This window comes from Podarcis raffonei, chromosome 12, assembly GCF_027172205.1.
Source record: "Podarcis raffonei isolate rPodRaf1 chromosome 12, rPodRaf1.pri, whole genome shotgun sequence".
Taxonomy (NCBI): domain Eukaryota; kingdom Metazoa; phylum Chordata; class Lepidosauria; order Squamata; family Lacertidae; genus Podarcis; species Podarcis raffonei.
In genome coordinates, this window is record NC_070613.1 from 52857534 (window position 1) to 52885120 (window position 27587).

At 43.2% G+C, this 27587-nt stretch overlaps 1 protein-coding gene across 4 annotated transcripts in view; it reads right to left on the bottom strand.

Moving 5' to 3' along the window:
• PDE1C (phosphodiesterase 1C) overlaps positions 1-27587 on the bottom strand; it is a 286306-nt gene that overhangs the window by 80522 nt on the left and 178197 nt on the right. The window lies entirely within an intron of this gene.

Sequence of the window (27587 nt, forward strand, 5' to 3'; positions counted from 1 at the left end):
CAGTGGGACACCCAAACAAGTCTGGTGGGATGTAAAAGTTCACCAGTGTACACAGGGGTGTAGCTAGCTGCTCTGGCACCTGGAGGGGTGGGGGCAGAGCGAGCTGATCCGCCCGAGGGGGCGGCGATCCATCCAGGAGGGCAGGGCGGCAATCCGCCCAGGGTGGCACCCGGGGAGCTGCCCACAGAGTCTACCTGGCGGACCGAAGTCCCACGCTGCCGTTTCGGGCAACACAGGGCCCCGAGCCCCCGCGTCACTCCCAGGAGAGACACGTGGCTCAGGTGTGCTGCAGGCCAGGCCCCGCGGTAAGTGCCGCCCCCTGCGGTGTGCCATTTTGTCACCCCCTCAGGGATGACACCTGGGGCAGTCTGCACCCCCCCACACACACCCCTTCCTTGTAGGAATCAAGCCTTATCAGAGGAATTGGCCACTCTCCAGGCACCCGGCTTGAGTTCCTTGTTGACCTCCCCGTCTGCGACTCCCGGCAAGATCAGGCGAGATCTCAATCGGCGATCCTCCTCTAACGTGAGAAGAACACACCACTCCTCCCCTGCCATCCCCAGGGAGGGGAGAGAGACAGACAGAAATGTATTTACATGCCTTTATTTCTGTCTTTCCAGCAGTACAGAGAAACGTGTCTGCACTCTCTTAACACCAACAGCAGAGAGAGAAAAAACTGCTCCCCTGTACTTCCAGGGGAGCTAACATCCGGTGCTCAGTACAATGAATAGACTGTTCCTTTGTTCCCACGGTCCCAAATATCAACATCCTGTTTGGCTTTCCAGCCATCTGGAGCTCGCTGCTGCATTGCTCCTTTTTCGTAACATTCCTATGCCTCTGGATGTACAAGTCATCAATTCTTTAGTTCTGTCAAAATTCATTACCCTCTTCAACCCCTGCCTCAACCCAGAATGTGGTATTAGCCTGGGCACACCTAAACATCCCAAATGTGTTTGTGCATGTGGTGCTGAACTAGATAAGCTTACTTACATGCAAACATGCTTAACAATCGTTGCATTGCACGTCTATGGAAGGTAGTAGGCCAAAGGATTTATTTCTCAAAAGAGAGGGACTGGCACTCACTCGTACCTGGAAGCAGGCCCATCTTACCCATAGGCGCTAGGGGTGCAGGGCACCCGGGTGAAGGGCTCTAGGGCACCAGGCTGAGAGTCTGGAGCCCGAGAGTTGAGTCCGGGGAAGAGCCCGCCCATCAGTCAGAGCGCCGTCGCTGCAGGCAGTTCTGCACCGTGAGTTCGGGGGTGACCGAGCCAGCGAGACACTGAGGCGGCTGGCCAGCTCCGCCCTCCTGCGCACCTGGGACTGGACAACCGGGGGGGGGCACCGGGCAGATCTTTGCACCCTGACACCGCATATGCTTAAGACAGCCCTGCTTGAAAGGCAGATTGTTTTACCTAGAAGCTCTGCCTCTCCAGTCCTAGATGTTTGTGGGGAGACTGTGAAAACCTTTATACATATTCATTAGCTCCGTCAAGATGCTATGGCCTAGACTTTCATGGTAACCTATTTAAATTCTGCCTCTGTAGTGTCTGTAGATGCCCCTTTCAAGCAGCACCTTCAAAATCAGCACCTTGGCACAGCAACCAGTTACGACTTGCCAAGACCAGTTGCCCTCTGCCTGTCTGCTGAAGCCCAACAGTCTTCTGTAAAGCCAAGGTTATATACATGTTATCAGCTACGGCGCTTGGGCAGCATACGCTTTTGAACTGCACAGAAAAATAAGAATTCCACAGGAAAACAAGATGTATCCATTTCCACATCGTTGCACAGCACATTCCCAGCAGTAACTAATTTGTGTTTTCTCAAACCCAGCCCACTTCATGCATGCAATTAACTGTATTTTTGTGGGGTGCCTATTAAATGTCATTAGTAAACATTATATTGTCACTTGCCGTGGGGCTGTAAATCAAGTCGCCATCTGTTTCGTTTAATGCGCATGCTGGACCTGTAGATGCTAGATGCTTGCTGCTTAAGAAACAGTGCCAGAGATTTCTGACAACCTGGGTGCTAGCGATGGAAATGTGCTCCAAAGATCAATAACAACAACAGGCAATTTCTCGGAAAAAAACAACAACAACACTGAATTCTGCCAAAACAGAAAGTGACAAAACACTTCAGTTCAGCTTTAAATTTTTTAAAAATCATATCAGATCATGAATATGAACAGAGATACCAGTTGATCACAAGCCTCATTCTCAGGTAGCAGAATGGTTCATCAGAATATGAAGCCCCAAACTTACTGTTTGTGGTCATATATTTTTTCATGCACAAAAACAGGGACTCTTTCCAACTAAGCCACAAGCTAGAGAATTGGGAATTGGCTTCCTTGTTGCTGCTATAGCTTACTTATGCGAGTAGAAAAATATTAAATTCTTTTTTTTTAAATGATATTTATTAAGATTTTTCCATTTTAATACATCAAAAAATCAAAAAAAAGATACAAAAAAAATAAAAACACATAAAATTCAAAGTCCTTATTTTCATTGACATATTTCCCTGACTTCCCCATACCTCCCCCTCTTGTATTCCAGTTCAGATTGTTGGTTCAACAAGTTCTTATCATATTTCATTCATTTTAGAAAAACCCATTTTAACTTATAAACATCAATATTTAAACAACAGTTCAACAAGTTCTTGTCCCTAATTTTTAACCTTTTTATGTTTTATATTTTATATTTAGTTCATTTTAAAAAACCAATTTTTCCTTATAAACATCAATAATTATACATCCATGCTTATTCTTCAAGCCTTTTTCTAAAGTCGACCTAAATTCCCTTCCACGATTTCCTCAATTCTCATACAAATAACAAAACAAAATAAAAGCAAAACACATTATAATTATGCACCCTTTGGGTTCCCAAACTCCACCCCCCCCTTTCCCGGTTCCGATCCCCCGAAAAATATTAAATTCAAAAGCCTATTCATGAGATCAATGCCAAAATAAACCTAAGGCTGAATTAATGCAGCACTGTGGCATTCTCTAGCTCAGCCTTTCTCAGCCTTGGGTCCCAAGATGTTGGTCATCCCTGACCACTGTGGTCCTGCTATCTACAAATGATGGGAGTTGTAGTCCAACATCATCTAGGGACCCAAAGATTGAGAAAGGCTGCTCTAACTCCACTCAGCATTTCATTATGCCCATGTTGATGGACCTCAGCTTGGATGTTCCAAGACCTCTTGTGGACTGTGCTTTGGGTCTGAGTCTGGACTGTGTTTCCTGACTGTTGAACTTTGGACTTAACATACTGCATATAGCAATCTCTGCTGCCAGGAAGGCTGGGGGTACAGGCAGTGCCAGATTTAACCCTGTGGAGGCCCCTAGACTGTCAAAATCTCTGCTCCAGTAGGATAATACGGAATTAAGAAAGATTCATTCTGATTTTCTACCTATTTGATTTGGTAATCTGGCACTGGGTACAGGAACCCGAGGTAGTGGAATTTCTTGAGTGTTCATAAAACCCCTTAGATTTTTTTGAGTATTTTCTGGGCATTGTCACAAATTGTACTTTTGGCATTCCATTGGCATTTGACTTTCCTGTTGACATTGCCTTTTCTCTCTGCACATCGTTGATTTAACAAAATGGATTCCAGTCCATGAAAATGTCTGCCATGTTAAGGTGTCACAAGGCTCTCTTGTGTTTGTTTGTTCTCCCCCCCGCAAAAAAAAAAGCTATGAACCGTTCCAGCCACATAGCCATTCCAGCATGGCGAACCCAATTAACCTCACTCTGAACACAACCTGTTACTTTGCAGTTAGAACACAATCAAAGATTCAACTTTGCTTTTAAAAAAACTTACAGAAATTGAACATCATGTATTTGAAAGCGCTTAACCTATTCTTTCACTGGGGAGTCCGGATTGTGGTGATGAGATCTTGTGTAGGAAGTCGAGAGTGAGCAGAGATTCTGCCTCTCTCATAATATTAAAAGCAGGACTCATCTAATAAACCTGAAAGTTAGGAAATTCAGGACAGGCAAAGGGGAATATTTATTCGCGCAATGCCAAGTTTATGGAAGTTATAGTGATGGCCACCAACCTGGATGACTTTATAAGGGAATTAACAAATTAGGCATGGTGGCTATATTACTCCTTGAGTATCGGAGGCAGTATGTACTATATACTAGTAGCTGGGGGTTCCATAGGGAGCCCAGTACCATCCACAATGACAGAAAGAAGCTGTCTATGATTTCAAGCAGGAGTCTCTCTCAACCCTAACAGGAGAGACCAGGTATGAATGAAGAAAGGCAGAAAAGATGATGTCGAGGACTTTGGGGGTTTTCTGATATCGGCAGGTATACGCAAGATTCTAATTATTTTAATGAAAGCCTGCCAGCGGTATTAATGAAGCAGAAGATGAATAACTCCTGCACAGATAACACAACATGCCAGACACTTTCCACAGATTCTTTCCCTCAGCTTGTAACATTCCATTTTCAAAGATAATCAACTTCCCTGCATCTAGCTTTCATCTTTGCTTCTTCCCATAAAATGACAACACCAATGAATATTTCAGCCGCCTGGCATTTCAGACTGCCATAAATTGTTTACGGGGGGTGGGGGAACAGTAACAGGGGAAAAAAGTCACTATATTTGCAGCTTGTTAGTGCATGATTTAGCTTTGTTCAGAGCGTGTTCTCCAATAAATGAGAGCACGTGTTGCGGTGTGGGCCACCGGGCCAGGCCTCTGGTTGCCAGGCAGGTTAATAGTTGTTGCCTGGCATTGCGATTGGATAACCGGGTTGCTGGGGCAAATTGTATGTTGCAAATTGGGTGGGTGGGACCATAGTCTTTAAATATTGGTGCACTCTGGTTTCTTTTTCTCTTTGCAGAATGCATCGGATCACCCGCCCACCCTCTTTTCCCGTTGACCTTGCTTTGCCTGTCATGGGGTCGTCTGCCTTGGCGCAGGGGCCTAGTAGGAATTTTGCCATTTGGTGATTGGCTGTGCCATTTGGTTTTTGCCTACTACTAAGCAATTTGTCACAACTTGTAAGGTTGCGGTTAGGCATTGGTTATAACATGCTGGTGGTGGAGGGGTCAGGATAGGCTGTGCCTGCCCCTCCTATTGCGCTGAAGGGAATTCCGTTAAAGGAATCCTGGGGCTTGCCACGATTTCGTCCAATCCCTGTCATGGGACCAGGGCCGCCCAATCCCTGTCATGGGAATCCTTGTCATAGGATCTGGGCCGGCAAGCTTTCGGGGAGCTGCTGGGGTGAGCGGCGTGGGTCCGACGCTTAGCTCAAATGACCCCCAGTTTGACTTTCCCTTCTACTGGCTACCGATCGGACCTCGGGATGTCAGTTCTGTCCCAGGCGGGGGGACAGATAGTCATAACCAATGTCTAAACAACCACTCACTGATTTTGTATTTTAATAAAGTTGTGGCCAAAATAGTGCCCAAAAACCAAAACTAAAATTACGTGTTATGTGTGAAGTTATTTGAGGGGTGGCCTGGGGACCTACACACGCAAAACATCCTGCAGAGAATGGACGCTTTTGTAGGGACCCAGGCCTTGCTATGGGACGTACGCCAGCCTAGCGTTTCGCAAAAAAAGAAAAACTACTGGTGTGTATGGCGGTTTTCTTCTTTTCCCACCACCTGCATGGTAGCATACAAGCTATCTGTGATATCCCATAGACCCAGGACCAGAGATCCAGCGGGGCCTTTCAGAAGCAAGGGTGTCGTGAGATCCAGTCAGACAATGATGAAGATTTTGGGGGAACCAAATTGTGAAGTATCTTTTTTGAAAGAGGTTCTGCAAGCTGAGATCCCAGTGCAAAAGTGGCTCTGCCTAACTGAAGCTGCCTCTGTAACCCCCCTAAATGTTTAATTTAATAAATGAAAACAACGAAGAATGAGACAGAAAGTTGCAGCTTCCACAGTATTCAGTTCACTCTTAAACAGCAGCACGTTTTACAGCAATATTTACCTCAGTCCAATTAGCCTGATACAGTACCCTAAGCAACTGCAAGGTGCTCTGTTGAATGGAGACTGAATTTGCGCCTCGAGGTATAAATATTTGAAGGAAGCAGAAGCAAATTTGCAACGATTGTTGGCAGGTTCCTGCCTTCATAAGGCTGGCTGGGGATAGAAAATCAATAGTCGTAGCAAAGGCCGGATGGATTCTGTGAGGTACTTCATATGTTTTCTTGCCTCATCTGTGCAGTTTTATTTTAAAACAAACCATATTTAACTTCTGCACAATGCTGCAAGGGAAAGCAACTTAAAAACTTGTAGCCATTCAGCTTTAAGAATGTGCCAAAAATGTAGTCGGGGTGGGGGAAATTGTCCTTCTTGAAAATATATCTCACAAACTAAATATTTATGTGCCACCAGTATATGCAAATGTGTGTCTCATTTAAGACTACAGTGATACCTCGGGTTAAGTACTTAATTCGTTCCGGAGCTCCGTTCTTAACCTGAAACTGTTCTTAACCTGAAGCACCACTTTAACTAATGGGGCCTCCTCCTGCTGCCGCGCCACCGGAGCCTGATTTCTGTTCTTAGCCTGAAGCAAAGTTCTGAACCCAAGGTAATATTTCTGGGTTAGCAGAGTCTGTAACATGAAGTGTATGTAACCCGAGGTACCACTGTATATAGAAACTTTATTCTCAATATTGGACTCACGGGAGGAGAATACTTTTATTTGTATATATCTTTATAATTTGTGAAGGAAACCTTAGTATGAGTTAATATTTCACTATCTCTTTGGAGATGTGCTCTATTTTTGTCCTTTTGTCCTTCCAGGCTGGGAGAATTCATGGTTTGCATTTTTTATTTTCTGTTTTCTTTGTTTGTTTGTGTGTGGGTGGGTGGGTGTTTGTTTTATGTACACACTTTTCTCTTTTTGGGGTAACAAATCAATAAAAACTTTTAAGAAAGGAAGGAAGGAAGAAAAATCTCTTTTCTCTTAAGGAAAACAAATACAGTTTTTGGAAGAGGGGAATAAGTGAACTGCAAAGTCCTCTTGGACTGCAAAGACTGGAACGGGTTGCCTCCCCTAATACTGACCAGCTATGGCCATTGGCCATATTACTTTCAATATATAACTATGAGGACACAAAGCCCACTGTAAAACAAAGTTAGGTGTATTTGATTTTAGTGGATCGTACTGGACTGTAGCCCAAATATTTGAATTCTCAATTTAAAGGACAGTAAAATGCCTCCTCCTTCTTTCCTCAGAATATAAATAAAGGGACGCGGGTGGCGCTGTGGGGAAAAGCCTCAGCGCCTAGGGCTTGCTGATCAAAAGGTCGGCGGTTCGAATCCCCGCGGCGGGGTGCGCTCCCGCTGCTCGGTCCCAGCGCCTGCCAACCTAGCAGTTTGAAAGCACTCCCGGGTGCAAGTAGATAAATAGGGACTTCCGGGTTGGCGCCATTGTTTAATGGCGGATTCCCTCCGAGCTCCGGAGGGAATCGGCTCCGTAGCGTCTGGGTCTGGCCGCTGCGGCGAAGCGGGGACCCTTAAAATCACAGGCGCGGATGCCTGTGAACACAGAGACTCAGCGGGCACCATTTGCGCCCCCCCAATCCGTGACGGAGCCTTTTTAAAGGCTTCGGAACGGAGGCAGGGTGAGGCGTGGTGCTGAGAGTACTCCCTCGTCTACGGAGTGAAGCCGCAAGCCATTGACAGAGAGCGCCAACTTCTTCTTTGGATCGATTGGATTTTAAAACATCAACCCGTGAGTAATACGGAGATTGGAACTTTAAAAAAAAAATTTATTTTGGATCTGGAACGAGCGGGAAGGGGTTAAAAAGCAAGTCCACCCCCCCCTCTTTGTAAACAATTTAAAGCAAAGGACCGAGCAGCTAAGGTCGAGAGAATCTGTTTCTTGCTTTTTAATAAAAGATCTTGACTTCACGATTTTGACATTATAAGAAGATATACTGGAGGATAAAAAGAATTTTGGGAGCTGAAATCTCACCCCCCCCCCAGACCCGGGAACGTCCTATGAGAAAGCCTGCTGTATTGAAGAGTTTGACAGCTGTCAAGTTAGCTGTCAGTCAGCTAGTTGTCAGCTGGAAAAAGAGAACATTGTTTCTGCTGTTTCTGCTGGTTTACTCGGTATAACTTGTTGAAAATATAGAGGGCTGATACAAAATAACTGGACTTTTGGTTTTGAGCTGAAAGGAATATTAAGGAACTAAAATCCCCCTAGAGGGGTATTAGGGACACTACACTATAAAAATGGCTGGAGCATGTAAAATTCAAGCAGAATTGGACAGAGCATTTGTTCTCCTGGGAAAGTTACAAGATGAGTACAATGCTTTGTCTACAGAGGTTTCAGTACTACACTCGACAGTAAATAACAGCTTTGAGCTTGATAAGGACTTGAAACAGGAAGCCCTTTCACCTGAACAAATAAAGGAAACTGAAAGTGTAGACACGATGGAGCAATATGTTGTTTTTGAAGAAAATGAAGGAGGAGCTGGAATTCTGCAGGAGTCAAAGGAGAGCTGCAATATGAGGCCTAACATGATGATAAAAAAGGACAATAAAAATTTGATGCGGAAAGCCTGGCCTGAATGGGAGTCTGAAAAATGGAGAGATCTCCTTTGGAGGAGATCTGAAGACCTGAGGATTACAGATTTGCTGAAGGTGAAAGTTGGAGCTTTGGGGACATGTGGATCTGAAAGAAATTTGAAACAAGAGTTGGAGTACCCCATAGACTTTGCTTTCAAGTACGGAGGTCTGGCTGGATGCAACATGGATCCTGTTGGGCCGGAGCCTCTCCGAGACTTGGGGATTAACATCAAGGTCTATCAAAGAGACCGGCAGAAAGGAACTGAGAGAGATATAAGGGCCTCGGACGTGAGATCTCCAGGCTAAATAACATAAAGACTGATGGATATTGGTTGGGGACTGGAACCGGGAAAGGGGTGGGTGGAGGTTGGGAATCCAAAGGGTACATAAGTATAATCTGCCTTGTTTTTTTTTATATTTTGTTAGCTGTTTGGAAATTGGGAAAATCGTGGAAGGGAAATTTTGGTCGACTTTAGGAAAAAGGTTTAAGAATAATTAATGAGGTATAAGTATTGATGTGTAAATTTGATAAGGTAAAATTGGTTTGTTTGTTTTTAAATTAAATGAAAATAAGGATGGTAAAAATAAATTGAGGGAATGGAAAAAAGAAGCAAAGTAAAATAATAGTATGTTAGAACAAATGTTCAAGCTAAAGTGAAGAAATAAGTTAAGGACTTGCTGAATTGACAATTTAAATTGGAATACAAGAAGGGGAGGTGTGAGGAGGTCTGAGAAATAAGGTTAAGGAAAATAAGTATCTGAAACTTTATGTGTTTTTTCTTTTTTTTCTGTTATGTATTTTTGTGTTTTTTTTATTTTGTTTATTTTTTGTTTTTGATTGTTATATGTTTCTTGAAAATACCAATAAATATTTAATTAAAAAAAAAAAGATAAATAGGGACCGCTTACCAGCGGGAAGGTAAACAGCGTTCCGTGTGCTGCGCTGGTTCGCCAGATGCAGCTTTGTCACGCTGGCCACGTGACCCAGAAGTGTGTCCGGACAGCGCTGGCCCCCGGCCTCTTGAGTGAGATGGGCGCACAACCCCAGAGTCTGTCAAGACTGGCCCGTACGGGCAGGGGTACCTTTACCTTTACCTTAAAATGCCTTAGGCTGCAATCCTACAAACACTGAAATTGGAAGCAAGATCCACTGAAATAATGGGAATGTATAAATGGTGTGTGTGTGTTGCAAAACACAGCTGTAGTGCTACGCACATTTGCTAGGCAAGGTAAATCCTATTAAGTTCAATGGCATTTACTAAGTAATGGAGAATTATATCAACAGGACGCAGCACCCTCGTTTCTCCAAAGTGTTTGATTCAGTGTTGGAGAAAATGACTTGAAATGACAGGATCAGCCAAGGAAGGCACCAAGTACCCATGCCATCCTTATTTGGTACCTCGGGTTACATACGCTTCAGGTTACACACTCCGCTAAACCAGAAATATTACCTCGGGTTAAGAACTTTGCTTCAGGATGAGAACAGAAATCGGGTTCCGCCGGCGCGGCGGCAGCAGGAGGCCCCATTAGCTAAAGTGGTGCTTCAGGTTAAGAACAGTTTCAGGTTAAGAACAGACCTCCGGAACGAATTAAGTACTTAACCCAAGGTACCACTGTACATTAAAATGTCACACATTAAAAACTTCCCTAAACAGGGTTGCCTTCAGATGTCTTCTAAATGTTAGGTAGTTGTTTATCTCTTTGGCATCTGATGGGAGGGCATTCCACAAGGCGGGCGCCACTACCGAGAAGGCCCTCTGCCTGGTTCCCTGTAGCTTTACTTCTCGCAGTGAGGGAACCACCAGAAGGCCCTCGGCGCTGGACCTCAGTGTCCAGGCAGAATGATGGGGGTGGAGACGCTCCTTCAGGTATACTAGGCCAAGGCCATTTAGGGCTTTAAAGGTCAACACAGCCCACAAAGACCTCAATGAACTGTCAGCCACCACCTTGAAAGCAGAAGGTGGTGACTTCCACTGGCTAGCAATCACTCAGCCAATGGGAGGCGAGCTCTGTCTCCTTCTGTTCACTTTCGACATTAAGGTGGCAGTTGACATGGCTGTTGCATGGAAGGCCAGGGAGAAGGCTACTGGGGCGATTGCTTTCTTGAAGGCAGTACAATGGCACCTTGGTTCTCAAACTTAATCCGTTTGGAAGTCCATTCCAAAACCAAAGCGTTCCAAAACCAAGGTGCACTTTCCCATAGAAAGTAATGCAAAACAGATTAATCCATTCCAGACTTTTAAAAACAACCCCTAAAACAGCAATTCAACGTGAATTTTACTCTCTAACGAGACCACTGATCCATAAAATGAAAGCAATAATCAATGTACTGTACTATAAAATAAATAAGACAGTATTATAGATGATGATTTTTTTAAAAAAAAAATTCTTTCTTGCTCTGATGATAGCCATTGTTTGGAGGGGGGGCTTTTATCCATTTCCTCAGTCACACAATCAATCAATCAGCTGAACTGGGTTCCACACAGCCCCAAAAACAAATTAACCGAAAAAGCCTCAAAAACGCAAAATAAACAGCAAAACCAAAAGCGCCAAATACAGTGGTACCTTGGTTCTCAAACTTAATCCGTTCCGGAAGTCTGTTTGACTTCCAAAATGTTCGAAAACCAAGGCGTCACTTCTGATTGGTGCAGGAGCCCCGGAAACAATAGTCAACAGCCGCATCGGATGTTCGGCTTCCGAAAAACGTTTGAAAACTAGAACACTTACTTCTGGGTTTTCGGTGTTTGGGAACCAAGGCGTTTGAGAACCAAGATACCATTGTAGTGCAATGGGTAGACTGGGCAGTCTTATCTAGAATCCTCCCACATCAGATTTTCATGTTGGCCCTCCTGCAGCTTCCATCCATGGGTTATACTAAGAACCTGGGGTGTAGTTGGGGGCTCAGCTACACAAGGCCTTACCAACTGTGTCTACTGCATGTAGCAATAAATCTGCCACTGGCTCCTGGTACCATAGAATGACGCCCATCCACCTAACCGACTTGTCCTAGACCAGCACGAAAATCCCACCCACCCAGAAGAAACTTGCTATCTGGCAAATGAATTTGCAACCCAATGTTGCATTACTACGTATCCAAAGAATTATTATTATTATTATTATTATTATTATTATTATTATTAAGTCTCTTCAATGACCCCTGCACACAAAACATTGCTCCTTGTTCTGCCAGCAAATATTCAACAAGATAAGTTGCCGTTAGCATCGGTGGCCAGCTATATCAAATTAGTCTTAATATATGAGTGTTATTATCAAATAAGATGGCATCTGCTTACTTGCAGAGAAAAGTAAGGACAGATTAAGAGATGTGTGAATTAAATTTGCCCTGGCAGCATATCTGACGTGGAAATTATCCATGGACTCTGCTTAACTGTGAAAGAAGGAGGGGGGAATCAACCCAATGAATTTTTGTACTGTACATTACCTATTTTCGGCAACTGACATGAAGGGCAGTGCAACATTTCTTTGCCATGCCAACAAACGCTAGTATAGAAAATAATGCAAGCTAGAACTGGATATGGAACAACTGATTGGTTTAAAATTGGGGAAGTACAACAAGGCTGTATATTGTCTCCCTGCTTATTTAACTTATATGCAGAATTCATCATGCAAAAGGCTGGGCTGGATGAATCCCAAGCCGGAATTAAGATTGCCGGAAGAAATATCAACAACCTCAGATATGCAGATGACACAACCTTGATGGCAGAAAGTGAGGAGGAATTAAAGAACCTTTTAATGAGGGTGACAGAGGAGAGCGCAAAATATGGTCTGAAGCTCAACATAAAAAAAATAATGAAGATGCCACTGGGCCCATCACCTCCTGGCAAATAGAAGGGGAAGAAATGGAGGCAGTGAGAGATTTTACTTTCTTGGGCTCCATGATCACTGCAGATGGTGACAGCAGCCATGAAATTAAAAGACGCCTGCTTCTTGGGAGAAAAGCAATGACAAACCTAGACAGCATCTTAAAAAGCAGAGACATCACCTTGCCAACAAAGGTCCGTATAGTAAAAGCTATGGTTTTCCCAGTAGTGATGTATGGAAGTGAGAGCTGGACCATAAAGAAGGCTGATCGCCGAAGAATTGATGCTTTTGAATTATGGTGCTGGAGGAGACTCTTGAAAGTCCCATGGACTGCAAGAGATCAAACCTATCCATTCTTAAGGAAATCAGCCCTGAGTGCTCACTGGAAGGACAGATCCTGAAGCTGAGGCTCCAATACTTTGGGCACGTCATGAGAGGAGAAGACTCCCTGGAAAAGCCCCTGATGTTGGGAAAGATGGAGGGCACAAGGAGAAAGGGACGACAGAGGATGAGATGGTTGGATAGTGTTCTCAAAGCTACCAGCATGAGTCTGACCAAACTGCGGGAGGCAGTGGAAGACAGAAATGCATGGCGTGCTCTGGTCCATGGGGTCACGAAGAGTCGGACACGTCTAAACAACTAAACAACAACAACAACATGCATATCTTTCTGGCTCAATTGCCATGGCAAATATTGTTGTCGCTGTTGATCACCTCCATTTCTGTTAAGATCCCAGAGCAGCTTACAAACATGAAAACTATAAAATATCAATACAGCCGATAGACCTCAACAAATCCATTTCCCCCAGAGGTCTGGGAGAAAGAAGTGCATTTTAAAGCAGTGCCAAAAACCAGATAATGACAGCAGAAACTCAAAAGCTTCCACTCCTTTTTCTCTAACCAAGAAGGTTTCAGTTGTCCTTTTTGATATAGATCTGTCACGTAGCGCACAGTTTATTACTGGAACTCGGCCAGGCCAGGCTACTACTGGAAGCAGATTCCGGAAGCAGTTCCACCTATGCATCTGACACATAAAAATATGTATGCAGAGTTGGATAGCCATGATAATACAAAATGCAGTGCAAAATAGAAACTTGACACCTGCTTTCCCCAGCAAAATTGGGGAAGAGAATTGGAGTGGCTTGGCTCTCATCCTGCTCTGTCCAGAAAATGCCAAATGCTGAGCTTCATACTCCACAGAAAAGATTGGAGGGAACATAACATCTGAAGGTTGCCGAATGAACTAAGAATCGACACTGGTTCATACTGCAACTGCTGAACAGCCCACTTTGGTTCAGAAGCCTGTGACAGTTACTGGTTCTGGACACTTTTGCAGGAGCCCACAGAAAGCTGCTTTTCAGGCTCCCAGCACCACCCTCTGGCAATGCATAGTTTCTTTTGGATGCAAAGAGCAATGGGTGTACACCAGTGACCTGAAACAATTGTTGGCAGAGGCTTCAAAACTTGTATAGGACCTCACCTTATACTAGTGAATAAAGTTCTGAAAATGGACAAGAAATATTTTTAAAATCCTGCAAAGCCATGAACTTGGTCCCCCAACTTAGATCTGGTAATGGTAAATGAATGTTGGAAGATGAAAAAGATGAGAATTTGCAGGCACCCAGCTCATTAACTATTTTTTTCTATTTCAGCAGGTATTTTAAAGAAGTTCTCTGTGTTTATGATTAATTTTCATTTATTTTAGCCAACAGGTTTCTAAAAATCTCTATGTATGCTGCTTAGAAATTCTGGGGGATAAAGCAAATAAACAAATAATGTTGATTGACACAATTATAACAACACAAATTATTATATGATGTTATATTATATTTTTATTATTGACTTTATTTTCCAGCTTTTCTCTAAGGAACTGATTTGACGAATTGCTAACTGATGATTTGAACCAGGGTCTTTCTGGTCCTAGTCCTTTATTCTAACCAATACATTGGTTTGGTTTGTCCTTCTAAACACTTTTTCATCAGAAGAAGTAGCCACACACAGTGCTTTTTTTCTGGCAGGATGGAGGGGTACACATACCCCTAAACATTTTATGAATCTAAGTCTGGCCTCATTCAGGTCATTTCAATATGAGTAGGAAAATGAGAGTACCCCTAAACATTAGGGGTTTTTTTTTTGAAAAAAGCACTGGCCACACATATAGTTCCTAGGATGAGATTTGGAGATTTAGTTGAATTCGTACTTGTTGTTTTTACAAAACGGGAGAAGGATCAGAATTTTAAATTGCACAGAGAAGCTGACAGGGCAAAACAATCAAACCTTATGTAGAAAACATGTTTGCAGAGCAATAGGGCAGTGGGGGGGGGCAGGAGGGGGACACCAATTTGGGAGGAGAGTGATCTAATGTGACCATGTGCCAGGGGAAATCCTCTACTAATCCCCATGTTTGTCATAGTCTTTTAGGATTGACCCTACTGAGTGAAATTAAAAACTAGGACAAATAAACCTTCTGTCTGCTTTTCACATCACAGAGTTCCCTGAAGGATAACTACATGCTAGAAGCGTTGCATTCAGCTACCCTATCATTATGTGTGAAGCTATTTCATACATATGGGGCGCGGGCGGCGCTGTGGGTTAAACCACAGAGCCTAGGGCTTGCCGATCAGGTTCGGTCCCTGCTCCTGCCAACCTAGCAGTTTGAAAGCACGAAGTGCAAGTAGATAAATAGGTACTGCTCCAGCGGGAAGGTAAACAGTGTTTCCGTGCGCTGCTCTGGTTCGCCAGAAGCGGCTTAGTCATGCTGGCCACATGACCCGGAAGCTGTACGCCGCCTCCCTCGGCCAATAAAGTGAGATGAGTGCCGCAACCCCAGAGTCGTCCGCAACTGGACCTAATGGTCAGGGACCCCTTTACCTATTTCATACATATGCATACATAATGCATTCCTTGTGTTCTTTTCTAGAAAACATGTCATACCACACCAAAATCAATTATTTTAATATTTCAGTGCATAATTATTAATCCTTACTTTTGCATCCATTGCATCAAGCTACAAGTTTTTTTAAAGATACTGGTCACAATTCAGACCAAAGTTAAGAGCACTTAGGTCTGTAGATTTTAGTGACATTAAGCATGCTTAGATCTGTTTCACTTTACTAAATAAAAGACAAACACTGGCATGTCTGCACAGCAAACCTACTTTAATTAATTTTCTTCACCTGAAGGTATAATCTGCTCTTTATAACATTTATTAGAGCTGAAATGAAATTTTAAAATCGGATTTTAAAAACTTTTTGATGAACCAAGCTCATATAAAATATATTAATCTAAATCAGTTCCTATATATGCTGTCAAAAGCTGATTGCTACTTTACGTACATGTCATATACAGTCAGATATTGATCTCTGCATGCTTGATGCTGTATATGTGTATTTTTCATTTTCTTATTTCTTTGGGGGTTTTTATTTACATCCTACCCGTCAAATGCAAATGTAAAAAAAACCAAAAAAAACTTGGAACTTGGAATGCAAATGTACCACACAGGGCAATTCAAAAGAAAAAATCATGGTGATTTTTTTTTTTTAAGATAAAACCTGTAATGCAATGAATTAGAACAGAGAGGCACAAAAATTAGCACAAAAGCCAATACAGGAAAAATGAAAATGAAAACACTGTAAAATCTGCCATCAGAAGTAGTGAAGTTGTTACCCTGGCTTGCATCCAGAGTAACAGTGCATCTCCACTGAAATCAACGTGATTTATTCCCATGTATAGGGATGCGGGTGATGCTGTGGGTTAAACCACAGAACCTAGGACTTGCCGATCAGAAGGTCAGTGGTTCGAATCCCCACGACAGGGTGAGCTCCCGTTGCTCAGTCCCTGCTCCTGCCAACCTAGCAGTTCGAAAGCACGTCAAAGTGCAAGTACATAAATAGGTACTGCTCTGGTGGGGAGGTAAATGGCATTTCCGTGCGTTGCTCTGGTTCGCCAGAAGCGGCTTAGTCATGCTGGCCACATGACCCAGAAGCTGTATGCCGGCTCCCTCGGCCAATAAAGCAAGATAAGCGCCGCAACCCCAGAGTCAGTCACTACTGGACCTAATGTTCAGGGGTCCTTTACCTTGGGGGACGCGGGTGGCGCTGTGGGTTAAACCACAGAGCCTAGGACTTGCCAATCCGAAGGTTGGCGGTTCGAATCCCCATGATGGGATGTGCTCCCGTTGCTCGGTCCCTTCTCCTGCCAACCTAGCAGTTCGAAAGCACGTCAAAGTGCAAGTAGAGAAATAGGTACCGCTCCAGCAGGAAGGTAAACGGCGTTTCATGTGCTGCTCTGGCTCGCCAAAAGCAGCTTAGTCATGCTGGCCACATGACCCGGAAGCTGTACACCGGCTCCCTCGGCCAATAAAGTGAGATGAGCACCACAACCCCAGAGTCGTCCGCAACTGGACCTAATGGTCAGGGGTCCCTTTACCTTAAGGATAAATATACCCACTTGCCTGAGAGTAAGCCCTACTAAACTCTGTGAGACTTACTTCTGTTTCCTGCAGCAACATAATAACATTTCAAAAATTTGCTAAGTGTTCAGTGCTTTTAGCTTCCATTGAAAACAACTGCATTTACATTTGATTCATGTCAGGTACGTTGATTTCCATGGGGCTTAAGAGCAGCTAGCTTGCTCTGAATCCAACCTCCTTAATTGGCATGAACACTGACTCCTGCATGACAGATCCTCTCAGATACCGGATGCTCCTGCATGTCAATTGTCGGACATTGCCAAACATTAACTGACAAATCTTCAGGTGTCAAATGCTGGGCAGAAGATGATGCGTTCTCCAAATACTGGCACACTCACCGATTTCACCATCTACTTTATCCACTGCAAACCCCGGGTACATTAGTGATGCTTAATTAAGAGCAATATTTCATTTGGGTTACATCTGCTCTATCTGGCTATGCCAGAGGAAAAGAAGTGGCTTATTCTTCAGAGCAGACAAGAAATTGATTTTATGGATTTATTACCCAACCCAGTTCAAGCTTCTATAAATCAGGGCACATTTCTTGTTTCACTTCAGCTCTGGGTAAAGGGGCTCTGCCTTAAAGTCCCAGAGACTGAAATAAAGTCATACACAGGGTGAAAAGCAGTAAGAAATTCCTTCAGACCACAATGAGGTAGCCTAGACATGGTGTTGCCTGCTCAGGGCCAGATTTAGCTCTGATGAGGCCCTCAGCTACTGAACCCCTTCATGGATCACTGCCTTGAATAATTTCAAGAAGCTATGAGCTATGCCGTGCAGGGTCACCCCAGACGGACAGGTCATAGCCGAGAGTTTTGACTAAATGTGATCCACCTGGAGCAGGAACTGGCAAACCACTCCAGTATTTTGCCAAGAAAACTCCATGGACATCAAAAAGGAGAAGCTTTGAGAAGAAAGTGAGAGTTTCCAAGGCATGCTCTGGTTCATGGGGTCATGGAGAGTCAAACACGACTAAGACGACTAAACAACAACAACAAAGCTACTGAAGGTAATGGGGCCTTTTATATGTCCAGCTGTCCTTTGTCAACAACAAACTGTTGCTGTTTTTTGTGTTGAATATATGCTGTATGGTAATTTTTGGACCTAATAGGTCCATACACAACACAAAACCCTGTTGCTGTATGTAGGTTTTATTTTATTTGTTTTTTATTTTATATTTTGGAAATGTATATCCAGTTCTTTTTCTTTAAATTTTTTTTGGGGGGGGCCAAGAGAGTGGGGCCCTAAGCTATAGCTTGTTTACCTTATATATAAATCTGGCACTGTGCCTGCTCTATATCCACTGTCTTGCACAGAGACAATGTGAGGCAGCCCTGATGTGGTTTGAAGGATATTGCGTAGCACAGCTGAATCACAGGATTTCTGTTTGAACTTTGCAAATATTCTAATGAAGAGGATGAGATTCATGAATGGGAAGTGATTCAGGCACAGGTAAAGTGGCGTCGAGATAAGATAGGGATGGAGAAGAATTTCAATTCAGGCTGCATTTTAATGTTTCAATGTTTCAATGTTGTATTTTAATCTTGTTTTTAAGTTGTATTCATTCAACTTGTTTTTATTATTGCTTGTTAGCCGCCCTGAGCCTGGCCTTGGCTGGGGAGGGCGGGGTATAAATAAAATTTATTATTATTATTATTATTATTATTATTATTATTATTATTATTAAAACTGAAATCAAACCTGCACTTTCCCAAACAATATGTGAACTGAAGCGCAGCCATCCTTCAAAAGTAGCTCAAAACCACAGCACATGCAACTGGCACAGCCTTCTTAGGTCCCAGCTTTCAATACAGTGGTACCTCTAGATACAAACGGGATCCATTCAGGAACCCCGTTCGCATCTAAAAGCAAACATAACTAGCGACGGCATGTCTGCGCAAGCACGTGTCACTTTTCGCCGCTTCTGCACATGCACGTGACGTCATTCTGAGTGTCTGCACGTGCGCAAGCAGCGAAACCTGGAAGTAACGCGCTCCGTTACTTCCGGGTTGGCGCGGAGCGCAACCAGAACGTGCTCAACGCGAAGCACATTCAACTCGAGGTATGACTGTATAAGGTAGTAATATTTCCATCGTAAAGGTAAGGGTAAAGAGACCCCTGACCATTAGGTCCAGTCATGGATGACTCTGGGGTTGTGGCGCTCATCTTGCTTTATTGGCCGAGGGAGCCGGCGTACAGCTTCCGGGTCATGTGGCCAGCATGACTAAGCCGCTTCTGGCGAACCAGTGCAGCGCACGGAAACGCCGTTTACCTTCCCGCCAGAGTGGTAACTATTTATCTACTTGCACTTTGACGTGCTTTCAAACTCCCAACCTTCTGATCAGCAAGTCCTAGGCTCTATGGTTTAACCCACAGCGCCACCCGCGTGCTTTTGAACTGCTAGGTTGGCAGGAGATTGCCATCGTACTTGACCTTAAATCTTTCGAAATGAAAAGGCCTCTTTACTAATGAAATGAATGCTTGCTAATTGACTTTTTGGCCAGATTGTCTATGGCTGGATAAATGAGGATATAGACACCTCTGATTGAATTAGTAACCAGAACAAGACTTTTCTTAAAAACTAGTTTTTGCAGGCTATTTAACATCACCTCTATAAAGTAAAACGGAATATCCATTAATGTGAAGAGAAGACTTTTGCCTGGTGCTGAGGCAGGACAACATTCCCCAAGCAGTTGCTGGCAAACAAAACAGAGTACAAAGTATGAAAAAGGAGACTATTTTATCAGGTTCTTCGAAACTGCAGGAAACCATTCTTAAACTACAGAAAAGATGGTGCTCACATTCCTAGTTTAAGTGCCAGACATGTTTTTTAAAAGTTGACACTATGTTGTTGTTGTTTAGTCGTTTAGTCGTGTCCGACTCTTCGTGACCCCATGGACCAGAGCACGCCAGGCACTCCTGTCTTCCACTGCCTCCCGCAGTTTGGTCAATCTCATGCTGGTAGCTTCAAGAACACTGTCCCACCATCTTGTCCTCTGTCATCCCCTTCTCCTTGTGCCCTCCATCTTTCCCAACATCAGGGTCTTTTCCAGGGAGTGTTCTCTTCTCATGAGGTGGCCAAAGTATTGGAGCCTCAGCTTCACAATCTGTCCTTCCAGTGAGCACTCAGGGCTGCTTTCCTTAAGAATGGAGAGGTTTGATCTTCTTGCAGTCCGTGGGACTCTCAAGAGTCTCCTCCAACACCATAATTCAAAAGCACCAATTCTTCGGCAATCAGCCTTCCATGGGTCATGTACAAATATGGCAGAATGTGTACCTTGATATGTAAGATGCTTACAATTCCTCTGCTTTACATGAGACATGTCACTCATGCCTCCTTTGCTCCTAAACTAGATGTGCTATGAAATCAAGAGATGTACATGCTTGTGTGCAGGAGCGCCAACTTGGGCCCCAGATTATGGGTGCCCGATGCCACCTGCAATATAACGTGATGTCGTGATGTCATGATGTCACATTACATCAGCGTGTGAGGCAGGGCCTCGAAGGTCTCATGCGACTTCCAGTTTCTACCAGAAGTTACATCGGAGACCTGGCAGGGCTTCCGACGTCACTTCCAAGGTTTTGCAGGGCCTCAGAGCTCAATTTTTTGTGGGTGCCAACGGCCCCCCATAGTTGGCGCCTGGGCTAGTGTGAATTGGCTAAATTGTATGAACAAGTAAGGTAATGTCACGAACAAGGCCAGATTTAGCTTTGACGAGACCCTAAGCTACTGAAGGTAATGGGGCCCTTTATATGTCCAACTGTCCTTTGTCAACAACAAATTGTCGCTGTTTTTTGTGTTGAAGTTCTGCTATGTGGTAATTTATGGGCCTAATAGGTATCTAAAGCCATTTGCACATAACAAAATATGTATTTTATCAAAGTACAGTCATACCTCGTGTTAAATATGCTTCAGGATGAATATTTTCGGGTTGCGCTCCGCGGCGACCCGGAAGTAACGGAGTGCGTTACTTCCGGGTTTCGCCGCTTGTGCATGCGCAGACACTCAAAATGACGTCACGCACATGCGCGGAAGCGGCGAATCGTGACCCGCGCGGAAATGGGTTGTGTTTGCTTCAGGATGCGAACGGGGCTCCGGAACAGATCCCGTTCGCATCCAGAGGTACCACTGTAATTATTACAGCCAGTCCATGCAGAATGTAGGCACCCTATATATAGAAATGAGCAAACCAGTGACATTTTAGGGAGCAGGCTAGCAGGCCATTACTTGCATCATAGGAGCCTACACAACACAAAACACTGTTGCTGTATGTAGGTTTTATTGTATTTGTTTTTTATCTTATATTTTGGAAATGTACATCCAGTTTTTTTTCCCTTTAATTTTTTTTGGGCCCCCCCCCAAGACAGTGGGGCCCTAAGCTATAGCTTGTTTAGCTTATACATAAATCCAGCACTGGACCAACTCCCTAAGTTATACCAACCTACTTACTGGTGTTCCTACCTATCACTATTAAGCAGATGGGGGAGAAAATTACCACCAGCTTTCAACGAACGCTTTTGCACAGAGCCAGAGTTATTTGAAAGAGAACACTTTATCACAATGCAGTTCTAGTCTTAATAAGGACAGATTAATGAGTCTAGATTTTGCCAGTAGCTTATTCTGGTGAGAGTGAAAAATGTCCTGGGTCAGTCGGTGATCCCCAGCTCCATAATGATCTGGAAATTGCAAAAGGACCAAGGGAAAATCTAGTGCTATTCTATAGGGATAACAGAATCGTTCAGACAAAGGCCTGCCACCTCAGCTACCAGTATGAGCATTCAAGAAGGATAACAGGCCTTGAATGCCTGGGCAGTGCACCCCCATCAAAGTTCATTTCCCCAGATGTGACTTAATCATGCTATAGGGGGAAAGCTTCTTTTTTAGCCTCTGAGCAGCTCACAGGATTAGAAGTGCTTTACGTTTTTAACAAGTTGCTTTCCAGATGCTAAATGGCTCCAAGGATTAAATGTGTTTTATTTAGAAAAATAAAAATAATAACAAAGTATTTATTGGGAAGTATTTATTGGGATGCGGGTGGCGCTGTGGGTTAAACCACAGAGCCTAGGACTTGCCAATCAGAAGGTTGGCGGTTCAAATCCCCGCGGCGGGGTGAGCTCCCGTTGCTCGGTCCCTGCTCCTGCCAACCTAGCAGTTCGAAAGCACATCAAAAGTACAAGTAGATAAATAGGTACCGCTCCAGCGGGAAGGTAAACGGCGTTTCCGTGCGCTGCTCTGGTTCGCCAGAAGTGGCTTAGTCATGCTGGCCACGTGACCCGGAAGCTGTACGCCGGCTTCCTCGGCCAATAAAGCAAGATGAGCGCCGCAACCCCAGAATCAGCCACAACTGAACCTAATGGTCAGGGGTCCCTTTACCTTTTTATTTCCCATTACCGAACTGCATCTGACTCATAAGCAAGGCAACACGATGTATATTCCAGGACTTGCTTGAACGGCGAGGCAAGGAGTGCCTTCGTCTAGGAAGAACATTTCTGAAATCAAAGGAGTTTGGTAAAGAGAGAAAAAATGGAACAACTACCAGCCTTGGGCAGGTAATTTTCACAAGAAATGGTAGCACATGGGAGGGTAAGACCACCTCATTCTGCACTGTGACCTTGATTTGAATTGAGGGAAAGCCTGGATTTTGGTAAAAGAGATTTCACAAATGCATGATTCAAAAACATGTTGTTTTTGTTTATAAAAAACTTGATTGCAAATATAAGGGGAGAAAAGAAGGGGACAGCGCCACCTCCCATTAACAATAAAAATAATCCATAAAAAATATATAAGAACAATTCATGAATTCTAATTGAAATATATACATTAATATAAGTGGTCTCTATGCCCAAATAGGTATCTAAACAAGACTGATGGCTGTACTATTTCAAATTTGGAAATGCAGTGGTACCTCGGGTTACATACGCTTCAGGTTACATACGCTTCAGGTTACACACTCCACTAACCTATAAATAGTGCTTCAGGTTAAGAACTTTGCTTCAGGATAAGAACAGAAATCGGGCTCCGGCGGCGCGGCAGCATCAGGAGGCCCCATTAGCTAAAGTGGTGCTTCAGGTTAAGAACAGTTTCAGGTTAAGTACAGACCTCCAGAACGAATTAAGTACTTAACCCGAGGTACCACTGTAGTAGGAAGATGTTCAAACCACTGAATAATGGATGGTAAGTTTTTGTCTTCCCGAACCTTGAAGTGTAAGTCCTCTCGTGAGCAATTCTATCCAACAAAAAACCTCACCAGTTCTCAGCTGCACATTTGGGTTAGATCCTTACATTATTATTCTCTTCAGGAAACCTATAGGGCTTTTTCCAGGGGAAATACACAAGAAAGGGCACAAGAGCTCACAAATAAGTTCAAAGCAACAGTAATATATATCATTCAAAGGTTCCTTGCTAAAGGCAAGTTAATATTAGTTGTTTTTATATATATAAAGGAAAAGCCAGGAAGGCTGCAGGAGATTCTTTTCAGCTTCTGCATTTACTGGATTTCTCTGTAGACTTATATACTTACTCTGTCAATAATTGGTTACTGCCTTAAAAGGGAATGTGCAAAATGAATTTGAAATATAGTAAAAAAAAAAAAAACCTACTTTGATTCCCCCCCTATACTACCTCTCACATAGAAGGGTTTCTATAAATCACCTCTTTATATATTCCCTACTGAAAGCCTGTTTTCTAAATAACTTCAAAGAAGGAGATGGGTGTGTAAGTATTTATGTTCATTCATTCAAGTAAAATTTGGAAGTGGAAAATGTACTTTTACATGCTTTCCTTCCTAGAAGGGGGGTCATTTTTCTTCCCTTATCTCTCTCACACACAAAAACCGCAAAACAGAAAAGCAAAATGTTTCTAAGAATAAGTAAACCCTTCAAAAATGGAAATCTAAGGTTACTTAGGACTCAGGTGTACAGCTGCAAATAAAACGTTTTACATGTGTTGTAAAGTGCACTAGATGGCGCTGATGAGCTATGGCAAATTCAATATATTTTTCAAAACTTTTTTTTAAAAAAAGCATTTTCATAGCGTTGTTTATATGTGTCTGGATTCCACCTTGGAAGAAAGTTCTACCACTGAACTCAGTTGGACTTTCTTTTGCAATGGGTCTTACATGCAGAGGATTGCACAGCAAGTCTGCAGTTCCCAGCAGACTTACCTGGGAGTAAGCCCAATTAAAGACAATAATCCTTACTTCCAAGTAAACATGCACAAGATTGCACTGTCAGTGTAAGGTGATTCAGCCTTAATATGCTAGTGATGGGCTATCTCCAATCCATATTATTTTCACTCATGTTTCCCCATAGGTCTGTCTCATTTCTTCATTAATCTAAACTTAAGTATGAAAGCTTGCATTATCGGTTGTATCCAATGCTAGTTGTACTCAGAGTAGACCAACTGATATTAATGGGCATGACTAACACTGGTATATTAATTCTAATGGATCTATTCTAAGTAGAACATAGTTGGAGACAACCCTTTAAAAAAAAGAAATCTCAAAGTACCTATTTTATACGGGTTATTTTAGGGCTGAGAACTACATCAGAACATTTGGAAAATGTAAAAGCTGGTGGATCAAATCAGAAAGCATAAAGAAGAATTCCCCATCAGAAATAATGTATCAAGAAAATAGAGTAATGGTTTTGCATTTATAGAGCGTATCTGCAGTGTTTAAAGAACATCGCACACATAACCTGAATATTTTTCTTATCAGGTAGACGAGTCACAATGTGGCCAGTCTAAGGCAGTAGTCTTCAACCTTTTCAGGTTCGGGACCCTTCTTTAGCCCAAAAATACATTCCAGGAGCAACTCAATTTTATACCACATATTTGTATAATATAAATTGCTGGGGTGGTCCATCTTAGGCCAGGCTTCACCCTAGTAGTGAGTGCCAACCCAAAAGCTAAAGACAAACAATTCAAGGCCACATAGCCAGTGAGGATGAGGAAATATATGAACCTGGGGCTTCCTGGCTCACATTTCTTAGCAATTGCATTAGAATCATAGAATTGTAGAGCTGGAAGGGACAACAAGGGTCATCTCAATTCAAAGTGTTGGTGCTGACCTTTAAAGCCCTAAACGGCCTCGGTCCAGTACACCTGAAGGAGCGTCTCCACCTCCATCGTTCTGCCCGGACACTGAGGTCCAGTGCCGAGGGCCTTCTGGCGGTTCCCTCGCTGCAAGAAGCCAAGTTACAGGGAACCAGGCAGAGGGCCTTCTTGGTAGTGGCGCCCGCCCTGTGAAACGCCTTCCCACCAAATGTCAAAGAGAAAAATAACTACCAAACTTTTAGAAGACATCTGAAGACAGCTCTGTTTAGGGAAGCTTTTAATGTTTAATAGGTTATTGTATTTTAGTGTTTTGTTGGAAGCCACCCAGAGTGGCTGGGGAAACCCAGCCAGATGGGCAGGGTATAAATAATATATTATTATTATTATTATTATTATCTTCATCATCTAATCCAGCCCCCTGCAAGGCAAGAATCTTTTGCCCAATATGGGGCTCAAAGCCACAACCCTGCAATTAAGAGCCTCATGCTCTACTGACTGAGCTATCCCAGCTGTGATGTAGCTGTTGGGCAACTCTACCTGTAAATCTGTTTGGTCACACGGGATGCTACAAGTAGGGATGGACAAATAGAAACATTAGAAAAAGCACCCTGGTTTACGATACACCTAAAATGCGGCCATCTACAAAACAAAACCTTTGGCAGTATTAAAAGCACTGTATATGTATTTGGAAGCTAAATCCCAACAGTAGAAAAGGGGAAAGTTTGTCATTTAAACAGCACAGGAGAAACAAGACCTGGCACGCACAATGAAGATCAATGGGTTGTCAGCTAAAAGCTACCCGAGTACAGGTTACGTTTCTATAAATTTATTTGTGAAGAGAAAGAGGGGTTTTCCCTAGTGCATACCAACCCAAGCTTGACACACTTCTCTACAATAAAATATAACCTGATGTTAGCCACCAGGTGCTGTTTCAACAGGCTCTTCTGAAAATTGCTCCTTGTCCATCTCTAAGTGTGAAAATCAATCTCTGTATTACAATAGCAGATCATTTTGCAAATCACAAGCAATTACGAGCAGAGATTATTTGTCAGGCGCCAGTTTAATAGGCCAATTTTTCCCCATTTCACAGTTATCGTGATCAATCAAGGAACCGGCACAAACAGAATAGAAATCATGAACTAGTATGGAGGAGTCATTACATGGAGTCTCTCTAAACACCAGCAATTTTAGAACATGTTGTTTCTACATCTTCCTCTATTGATTTGAAATATATTATGTTGCCCCTTCCATCCATATATATATATATATATATATATATATATATATATATATATTTTAAGGTAAAGGTACCCCTGCCCGTACGGGCCAGTCTTGACAGACTCTGGGGTTGTGCGCCCATCTCACTCAAGAGGCCGGGGGCCAGCGCTGTCCGCAGACACTTCCGGGTCACGTGGCCAGCGTGACATCGCTGCTCTGGCGAGCCAGAGCCGCACACGGAAACGCCGTTTACCTTCCCGCCAGTAAGCGGTCCCTATTTATCTACTTGTACCCGGGGGTGCTTTCGAACTGCTAGGTTGGCAGGCGCTGGGACCGAGCAGCGGGAGCGCACCCCGCCGCGGGGATTCGAACCGCCGACCTTTCGATCGGCAAGCCCTAGGCGCTGAGGCTTTTACCCACAGCGCCACCCGCGTCCCATATATATATATATATATATATATATATATATATATATATAATCACAATGTTGGATTTTTTAAAATGCCAAATTGTGATATATATATATATATATATATATATATATATATATATATATTATCACAATTTGGCATTTTAAAAAATCCAACACAATAAACTTGCTAGGGGCTCAGCTACATGTTTCAGCAGCTGACGTTTTAATCCAATAGAACACATACATTGTCAACGAGAATTCAAAGTCTGTTTTCCCCAGCGCTGAAGTGAAAAATCATTCCAATTTTAAACCTAGCAAAATACTTCAAAACTGTCAAACAGGAATGGGAATTTGATCTCTCTTACATGATAGCCCTGTAACTTTCGGTTTCCACCTACAGTGGAATGCTGTGGTAAACTTCTTAAATGCTTTGTTTTTCCAGTGGACCATGCCTCAAAATAAATACAAAACACGCCATGAGCAGTTTCATTACAAAACGTATCAAACAGATTCAAATGAAGTCAACAAGCCCGATTACATCAGGCTAGATAGATTAAATAATCAAAACAAGGAGCATTGAGGCTTCAGGGTTAGCAAGCGTGAATAACTTTTATTTTTCTCAAAATAGATGAAACAATAGAATGAAATTGCTGGAATACTACAAAACTTCACAATTTCCTTTAGCATAATAAATGCTGAAAGTTGTTAGGGTTCTTTGTCAATAGAGTGGTACCTCGGGTTAAGTACTTAATTCGTTCCAGAGGTCCGTTCTTAACCTGAAACTGTTCTTAACCTGAAGCACCACTTTAGCTAATGGGGCCTCCTGCTGCTGCTGCACCACCGGAGCACAATTTCTGTTCTCATCCTGAAGCAAAGTTCTTAACCCGGGATACTATTTTTGGGTTAGCGAAGTCTGTAACCTGAAGCGTATGTAACCTGAAGCGTATGTAACCTGACGTACCACCTGCTACAACAACGTCTATCCATTTACGTGAACAAAGAGACTACATTCACACATATTGACAACTGTGTGGTCCTAGTTTGTGGGCAAACCATAGTCTGACACAT